The sequence below is a fragment of the Aedes aegypti genome, chromosome 2 (genome assembly GCF_002204515.2).
Source record: "Aedes aegypti strain LVP_AGWG chromosome 2, AaegL5.0 Primary Assembly, whole genome shotgun sequence".
NCBI lineage: Eukaryota > Metazoa > Arthropoda > Insecta > Diptera > Culicidae > Aedes > Aedes aegypti.
In genome coordinates this window covers 225,862,718-225,872,979 of record NC_035108.1, presented here as the reverse complement: position 1 = coordinate 225,872,979, position 10,262 = coordinate 225,862,718, and positions in this window count along the sequence as shown.

The following is a 10,262-nucleotide window of genomic DNA, read 5'->3' as shown; positions in this document are numbered from 1 at the left end:
GCGACGATTGACGGTGTGCAGAACTGCGTAAAGATTTCGGGCGAACACTCCAGTTCGAATTCCCCCGGGGGCTAAGACAAGGTGATGGACTTTCGAGCCTGTTGTTCAACATTGCGCTAGAGGGTGTCATGCGGAGAGTCGGGTTTAACAGCCGAGGCACGATTTTCACAAGGTCCGGTCAATTTGTTTGCTTTGCTGATGACATGGAAATAATCGGAAGCACATTTGTAACGGTGGCAGAAATGTACACCCGCCTGAAACACGAAGCAACAAGGGTCGGACTGGTGGTGAATGCGTCGAAAACAAAGTACATGCTGGTGGGCGGAACCGAATGCGACAGGGCTCGCCTAGGAACCAGCGTTACGATTGACGGGGATACCTTCGAGGTGGTAGATGAATTAATTTACCTCGGATCCTTGCTGACGGCGGACAACAATCATCTGTGGAAGTCATGCCTACTATGGGCTCCAGAACAACCTGCGGTCAAAAACGATTCGTCCTCGCACCAAATGTAGGGTAAATTATGTATTTTGGACAGGCTAAGGATATGTCTGAAAACGGCGATCGATTAACTGCATTAAATACAAATATTTTATTACGCAATGTTACTTATATGCTTAACGTCCCATTGTACCTTGAGTTTCTGGGGAGAAAAAGCTTACAAACTATAGTATTAGCTTCCAAAATAGCGTTTTTTGGCAGCCTGTCTGTCATACATTTCGGACACCTAATATACATTTTGGACACTCTCATGTGAATATAATTTAGACAGAGGCGTTATCTCAATATCCATACAATGGTTTCTTGAAAAGACGATCATATCATAATACTGTAAGAGTTTACATGTGACTGATGCATTTTTTTTCGCTTATCGGATGTGTTTATTAGTGAAAATCAATAATTTTGTGTGTTTCATCAGATGGCCAAATTATATCAACTGAACAAAAACCATGATCTATTTTGGACAACACCTGATTTATGCCTTATATACTCATGTTAAGGTTTTAGATGAACTTAGCATAAATTTTAGACATATTTAATCATGTTTCCTCTTTCAAACTTTTTATGAATGCTAATTTTGAGCGCTATTATTGCATTTAATGTATGTTCTTGAAAAGCACATCCTCTTGCATTCGTAGATTTCACAGCTGTTGTGTACATACAATATACAATTTTTATATTTTTAAAGCCAATTTGTAATTGTTATGAAAATGATCACCATTAATAAGTAACATAGTGTATAAATAATGCAATACATGATTTGCCGTACATGTATTCCTCACCATCTCATTGGAATAAGCATAGAACGACTAGCCTGTCCAAATTATATGCATGTCCAAATTATATACGTTACCCTACCATGTACTAAACGCTGATTAGACCGGTGGTCCTTTACAGGCATGAAACGGTGACGATGCTCGAAGTCTCGGAGTCTTCGAACGTCGGGTGCTGAGGACTATCTTTGGCGGTGTGTAGGAGAACGGTATATGGCAGCGGAGGATAAATCATGAGCTCGCTGCACGCTACGGCGAACCTAGCACTCTGAAGGTAGCAAAAGCTGGAAGATTGCGTTGAACGGGGCATGTTGTAAGAATGCCGGACAACAACCCTGCAAAAATGGTGTTCGCTTCCGATCCGACAGGTGCAAGAAGGCGAGGAGCGATCTGGCAAGTGCAGGGCGCAGCCGAGAATGGAGGGAGTTAGCTGCGAACCGAGTTGTATGGCGTGGAATTGTTGACGCGGTTTTATTGTACCGTAATCCGGGGTATCATTGATCAGCGGGGTAACATTGATCGGAATGACTCAACTCGTAAAAAGTTCGTATCATAATTTATTGATGAAACATTTCCAAATCGCGAATGGTGCTTCTCTTTCTTATATTCATAAGCTAATGTAAGTGAGGTTTTTTGCGAAAATTGCGTTGACATTATGCGTAAATTTGTCATCTTTTCGAAACAATGATTTTAATGGGTAGGGATGACACTACCGAAGATTCATGTCTTACATAAGTTCTGCAAACGATATGAGCAAGGAAAATGCGGTTCTTACTAAAAATGGCCTCTCCGAAAACGATTCCGTTGTCAAAACTTTCATAAGTATGCTCAATTTGGCAACATTAACGAATTACTGTAATGAATATAGAAATCCCTTAGGAAATTGCCTACCTTTAGGCGTATTCCGTGGTTCGAGGTGTTTTTAATTTTAAAATAACTCAAAAAGTGAATGACTTGTAAGCGTTTGGCCTTCATATTCGGCTTCAGGGGCCATGATTTAAGTAAGTAACGATATTTTCAATATTACCGAACGCTGTTTTCATAGGTGATCAATGTTACCCCATATCAGCTAAATCAAAAAATCACTTAAAACATTTTTTTAAACATGCTTAAATCTGTCAAAAAACAAAATGCAGCATAAATTCACGAGCTATGGGTGGCAGTACTTGTTTTAAAAATATAAAATTTGCAACATTTGCATTTTCAAACGAAATATTTGAGAAATATTCAAAAAAATTATCAATGTTACCCCGGATTACGGTAATAACAATGTAATACCAATAAATGAATGATGAATGTCTAGCACAATTGTGCTGTTTCGTCCCGAAAGGAATACAAGGGTGAGCAATATGGATCTCACCTAAGGAAAATGTCATGCAATGCATAGAAAAACAGCGAAACCGATGGTTCTCATGACAAGCGACTTGAACTGTAGCATGTTGGCTTCCATGTTATATCAATAATTAATGTTAACATCTAATTACAAAAAAAAATTTGGGGTGGGTAATGTCTATTACATTACCGCGGGGTTGACGTAGAACTACGATTAATGATAATTTGATTTGTCATGTGTATGAATTTGTAAGTGTACTAGTTTTGTGTTGTTATTGATCGGATGAAGTTTTCAGAAGTTAACTCTTTTTGGACTCATTTTGGTGGTCCTGGAAAGAACCGTTTGTCGTTCTGTGGTTCCGAGAACCAGTGTTTGGTGTTCCAGGATTAATGCCAGATGATTGAGTTTGTTTGTTTGGTCGTTGCTTCCTTGTGTTGCTTGGTTGGGTGATCGGTTTCTGGCTCCAGCTGTAGTTCGCCAAACTCCTCCAGTAGATTAGATGTTTGATAGCTCGGGTGCTTCGATCGTGAGAATCGATAGAATCGGTCCAGTGCTTTGGTATGTAGCAATATCCATTGCATGAGCATTTAGGCTCTGTACATTGATACTCATCAATGTGCAGGCAGGGCCGCTATGATCCAGTATTTCACGCAGTTCGTCTCAAAGCGTCACTAATCGATGATTGCCTAAGCGCTGCAGCTGATTCCTCAAGTCAACCCTCTTGGGAGAATTGCTGCCTTTGGCGTGATGGAACTTGAAAAAAATGGAGTTTGTCAAAAATATTCCTTGCAGTGAAGTAACCCGCGACAAACCAACATATACCAATTGCTGATCCTGGCTTTTGTCATAGTCGTACACGACCTCGGGGAAAGTTTCACCTTGCGACTTATGAACAGTAAAAGCACAGGCACTAACCACAGGAAACTGAATGCGTTTGCATTTGATTATGCCGCACAGTTTGAAAGTAAATTTCTATAAATTCTCTATACAGGAGTGAAATTGGAATTTCAAAACCAAGAGCCTTACGTTGGCATGAAATATTTTGAACTCTTATAACTGTTTGCTGGCTTAACGAAATTCCTTGATTGGCACCTCAATGGAAAGACAAGACATCACAGGGTCATGTCGTTTACTTACTGAATCCCACATACCTGTCCAAATAGTTTAATGACTGTTTAAAAAAAATCGTTGATTTCAAGCAAATTTATAAATAGGGGTACTAGAGAAAAGTTGACGTCATTTGCTTTTCACTCTCCGCTTGGATCGCATCTCAGCAGGCGACAGATCGGCTTGCTCTGACCGGGCGTGCTTCTCAGGCACAGACATCGATAGCGAAGGACCTCCCCGTTTGTCTTGCTTCGCTCAAATCAAACTATCGAGCGAGCGAGAGAAGATGCCGTCCAAAGCCAAAGTCATCACCGCTGCAGACGCCAAGAAGAAGAAGAAGAGGAAGCAGTCCACAGGAGAATTCGCGGTCGAACTGTGAACACGGTTGGGCGATTCATTCTCGCTTTGTGGTTCACCGCTTGTTTGCGTTCACCCAGCCATCGTCATCGCCACCATCATCAGATTTCGACTTAAGCCCGGTGATCCACTACCTGTTACTGTTGTGCGCCATCCACGCCACGAAACTTTCGGTTCGTCGTATAAGCAAATAACTTGCTCAAATTTATACATTTGAGTTGAGGATTCCCCGTTTAACCACGGCAATCAACTGATAACATCCCGCAGTGTTATTTATCTGTAAGAGCATCAAAGCTAACAAAGCCATCGGCCCTTTTCAGGGCCATCAAATTAGTGGAAAAGAGTTGAAAGAGAAATATTTCCGACTTTATATATGACTTCTTATAATCCTAAATCAATTTTTCAGCTTCATACAAAATTTCATTTGTCATGAATAATTTATGACTCAACAATTTGAGACTGCAATCGCGGACGCTGCTGCAGTGCCGTCGAGGTGAGTGCTCAACATTTCACAACGATTGTAAAATAGAGTGGCATTTCCAACAGCGTCATTGATGTTCCATATTTTAGCAGATTTCTAGCAGCGAGGTACTTCTCGCTGAGCAAGTTCGGAGGAGCTCTTACCAGCTCGAAAGCGGAATTGGAATGAAACTGAATCCGACGAAGGAAGCATGTTATATAACCTTAGAATAGCAGATGATGCTCCTCCCTTTTGTGCTCTTCGCTTTCTGATCGACTAATCTGGGAAATGGGTATGTGCCAATAATGTGTTGGGCTTAGAATTACTTGAAAATTGCGGAGAAAGCTAATGCGTGAGAAATTGGTCGAATTGCTGGAATGATTGACATTCCCTAAATATTCAATACGAGCTATTGATAATCAATAGTTTTCTTTATTATGAAGGTAAATTTCTGATCCATGGGTGCCAAAATTATTACAATTGTTCAATGAGAATGTCTTTTCAAAAGCATTCTAAATATGTCGCAATTTTTTTACATGTGATAATTTGCCTAATCAAAGTGTTCCCATAAAATATGGAACATCAAAGGCGCTGTTGGAAATGCCACTCTATTTTACAATCATTGTGAAATGTTGAGAACTCACCCCGACGGCACTGCAGCAGCGTCCGCGAGTACAATCTCAAATTGTTGAGTCATAAATTATTCATGACAAATGAAATTTTGTATGAAGCTGTGAAATTTATCTAGGAATATAAGAAGTCGGAAATATTTCTCTTTTAACTCTTTTAAACTAATTTGATGGCTCTGAAAAGAACCGATGGCTTTGTTAACGATGTTGTTACAGATAAATAACACTGCTCGGACCAGCAAAACTCAGGGGGCTTCTGGTATTTGTTCCTAACGGGATTGCTTCTTGACCATCAATGATGATTTCATCACGAATCGAAATTTTGAAGCACGGGTCAACAGCTCCTCGGCCGATGAAATTTACGGCGGCGATGACGATGGCTGGGTGAACGCAAACAAGTTCACCACAAAGCGAGAATGACTCGCCCGACCGTTGTCGCAGTTCGACCGCAAATTCTCCTGTGGACTGCTTCCTCTGCATCTTCTTGGCGGCGGCAGCGGTGATGGCTTTAGCTTTGGACGGTATCTTCTGTCGCTCGATCGACAGTTTGATTTGCAAGCAAGACAAACGGGGCGTCCTTCGCTATCGATGTCTGTGCCTGAGAAGCACGCCCGGTCAGAGCAAGCCGATCTGTTGCCTGCTGAGATGCGAGCCAATCGGAGAGTGAAAAGCAAATGACGTCAAATTTTCTCTAGCACCCCTATTTATAGATTTGCTTGAAATCAACGTTCTCTTTTAAAACAGTTATTAAACTATTTGGAGAGGTATGTGGGATTCAGTTAGTAAACGACATGAAGCTTTGATGTCTTGTCTTTCGATTGAGGTGCTAATCAAGAAATTTCGTTAAGCCAGCGAAAAGTTATTAACGTTTAAAATATTTCATGCCAACGTAACGCTCTTGGTTTTGAAATTCCAATTTCACTCCTGTATAGAGAAGAAAGACGTAATTCTACGTAAAAAAATGTGCAACGATTTTGACACCACCCAACTAACAATTTTAGCGCTATAAGCCAAGATTATTTGCTTTCTGCTGAATAATAGTTGAATTGGCGCAGCGAACGCTGCAAAAAATGAAACCTGTCAGAAATAGAACGATTAGCGTCAATAGAGCTATAACGCAAACATTTTGCAGCTACAAATCTTAGCTGAGTATATTTCGTCTTTTATCGCTTTTGCTGCTTTTACAAAGCTGTAACTCAACACCTTGAGCAGTAGTAACCTAATGTCGTGGAATAAAAGTACCTATCATTCATCCGGCTGCTTCTATACAATATGATTTGTTATGCTGCTCAATATATATGTAATTAAGAAGCGCATTGTCGTCAGTTATACAGCGTGCATACAGCAGTAAGCTGTAAAACAACAACTTGTGGCGCATATGTTCAACACTTGTTTCACTTGTTTCATAACAAATCTGTTCAGCTTGTTGGATGTAAACATTGCGTTTGACGTTTCACACCCTTTTACAGCCTGATGAAGTGGTGTAACATCGTTTACGATCATTATAAAATATCACCCGCCCCCGCAGGAGCAAGCGTCAAGGTCGGAGGATCAAAAACCGAGTAGTGTTTGATCCTTCGACCTTGACGCTTGCTCCTGCGGGGGTGGGCAATGAGGGCAGGATCAAACTTGTCGTGCGTCGTTCGCTCAGAGAAATGAAAAGGCGCCGCGGATCGTAAGTAGTGTTTGATCGTCGCTTGCTCTTGCGTGGGCGAGTAACGAATACTTGTTCGGCGTACAATGCGATTATCGAATAATTTCGCGAATCCGGTTAGGCGTGATTATATCATGGATCGCATTACCAAACATTGGTGACTCCCAGATCTCTACCTTATCCCACTAACCCAATAACCTTTCCATGACAACCGTGGAGATGCAGAGGTGATCTCGGTCTCTAGGAACAACGGTAGTCACACTAACATTCCTTCCCTTCCCCGATGACCGTAAGGACGTGGCCGGCGCCGTTATTGACTTTTAAATTTGAGCTCTCGATTTGTGCACATTGGAGAATGGTAAGCTAATCCCAAGCCCCATTCATTAATTCCATGTGCAACTTCGATTGTTCTGGCCAATCACGGAGTAGCAACTACGAATTGTACGGTCATCTATGCTTATGCTTATGCTTATTATAAAATATTGTCTGAACCGTTTTCGATGTAGAACAAAACGGAGTGTTTTCTCTGCCTTTCGATATATACTGTGGTGGCAACAAGGACAGCGTCAAGACTCGTGGATGCAGAGATCGTGAGTTCAATACCAAGCGGTGGCAAGTTGTGAAACATTGGGAACAATTTAATTCAGATACTTATGGTATGAATCCCGGCAGCTGTGAAAATAACATTTAATCAATAAAACAGCGAAGCTGTATAAAAATTATTAAACAGTTGCGAAATAAATGAGAAAGCGCCTTCCGAAAATGTTACACAGCTACTTGTCGTATAACTGTCGAGATAGAGCAATGATCAGTATGAATAAGAGCTGCCAACACAGCTTGAAAATAGCTGAGTAGATTCGCCAGATTTGTTGGTAAAAGGATCGCATAGAAGCTTTCATTCGTATGTACAGCGCCTTTACTCAGCATAAAGCCGTATAAAGAGGACATAGAGAATGTTAGTTGGGCATGTTCTTTTGCGTATTCGACAACCATATCGGGCATAATGAGTCAACCTACGGGGCAGTATGAATCACCTCATTTAATAGTAAATGAACTAAGTTATTCTTGTATTAAATTGCAACCCTTGATACAACCTATTTCACAGCGTAACAAACATAACAATTTTGCGTGATCTATGAAGTATGCAAAATAGGACTCCAACTTTCATTTACGATACCATTTGGTATAAATTGAACGATAAAATTAGCATTTAGCATTAGCATTAAGCATTTCGCACAAAATCGTAGGTGGTACAGTCCTAGACCATTGTATGAGGGTTGCCTCCTTCCCGTCCGTTACCAAAGTCAGAGATTTGGGATTAACCTCTAACTCTTAGACAAGATTGACGCATCCTCCAATAATCGAGAGCTGTCCTGGCCACGTCCTTGCGAAAGCTGGGGAATGGGAAAGGATGATTGATTGAACACCTACTTAAGAAAGATGCAGAGAACTCTACGACCTCTCATAGATGTTACGGGATGTTGTGGAATGTTGATGGAAAGGGTAGTGCCAAAGGAAACGTTCGGTAGACGTTCTGGCCGACAAATGGGTAGTATTTACGCATTGTGATTATGCGCTGCTGATCAGAACAAACTCACCAAATTCCTTCGTCGAAAATCCGCTGCAATCTGTCGCTCCTCTAATAATGAACAGTAGCGTGAGCCGTACTTAGTACTGCCCATCAAAATGCACGCACTGCAGTTCTTAATACATCCCGAATCGAGCATCCATGAATCACATTCAATTTTTGAATCAACACGCACGGGAGAAAAAAAACAAGTCACGCGAAATGAATTCAATTTATGGTGCCATTACAGAGCACTCTCTAGCAAAACGCAAGCAAATCGAATAAAAGTAAAAAACAAAACTTCACAAAACATCTTCAGATATAATCTTTGATAAAAAATACATCTATCACTTTGAAAAACACGTTTCCACAGAACATTTGCACGTGGCGTAGCACCGCCGAATCTAATTTTCACCAGCGGAAAAAAAAAGATTGCGAACGAGGTAAACGTGACACAAAATTCAAAACGCAGCCGCCCGCGCGCATGGCTTGCTGCGATCCTGGTATAAATTGAACGATAAAATTAAGATTAAACCGACTTTTTCAACATATTTGCAGTCTACATACCAAATTCTATGTTTCTCTTATATGGCAAAATGCAATGCTTTTATAAATCATCTAAAACTAAACTTTGAGCATCGAAAATTTTACAAACTTTGTTGATAAGTATTATTGAACACATAAAGTTTCGATTCTGTGGTAAATTAAGCAAATAAATTGCCATACAGGCAGACAAACTTGCATGCAAGTGGGCTAAAATCGTCAAATTCTGAATTTTCAACACCAAATATCCCAAAAACTGGACGTGCTATGAATTTTTTGAAAACGGCAATGAATTCAGCATCACAAAATTAAGTAAATAGCGATATTTTGGTGCTTGAGACAAAAAAGTGTTCTGCAGTGTTTTGTAGTAAATTATTCCAAAAGGGTCCTAAAATTTTCAACGAAATCTTGTTTTTATTTAATAACACGAAATAGCATGTTTTTGCAACTACTTTAGCATTTTTTCTCGCTTCATTATCGGTTCTTCTTCTTCTTTCTGGCGTTACGTCCCAACTGGGACAAAGCCTGCTTCTCAGATTAGTGTTCTTATGAGCACTTCCACAGTTATTAACTGAGAGCTTTCTTTGCCGATTGACCATTTTTGCATGTGTATATCGTGCGGCAGGTACGACGATACTCTATGCCCTGGGAATCGAGAAAATTTCCTTTACGAAAAGATCCTCGACCAGCGGTCGGTTATATCACATTTAAAGTTTAATTTAAAAAATGAGTCAAAATTTGAACCTTGACACTTTTGATCGTGTTTGATATTTGTTTAATCGACAAAAACGCCACTAGGGTTTTAGTTTTAACATTGGGGTTGTTCCTATCTGACATTTCTGTTGCAAGGGACATGGAGGTCTTTATTTGGTCTTTTGTCCTATAAAACTTCCCTGAATACCATTACCCCGAAAACCATCTACCTGAAATCCAGTACCCCGAAAACCATTACCCCGAATGACACATTGCCTCGAAAACCATTCAACGAATGAGTGCACACATCAGATGATCTATACAGCGCACTACTTCCGACACCGTACAAGAAAGATAGCGCCAGCAAAAAAGCGGAAGGCGCCACTCGATCTAGTGCCAGAAAGATCATAAACATAACAAAGAAGAAATTAAAAAATAGTAGAGATGGTTTGGTTGTTGGATTGCTGAATCGATAAAACAGAAACAAAAGTTGTCATTTAAACGTATAAAACTAGTGATGGTGTCTCTTCTTCGGTTTATGGACAAAAGGTCGAAAGGACAAAAGGTCGAAAGTGATTTGCTTGGTGGGGCGTTTTTCCTTCTTTGAAAGAAGATTTTCGACTTTTTGTCCCTTATTTTTTGTTC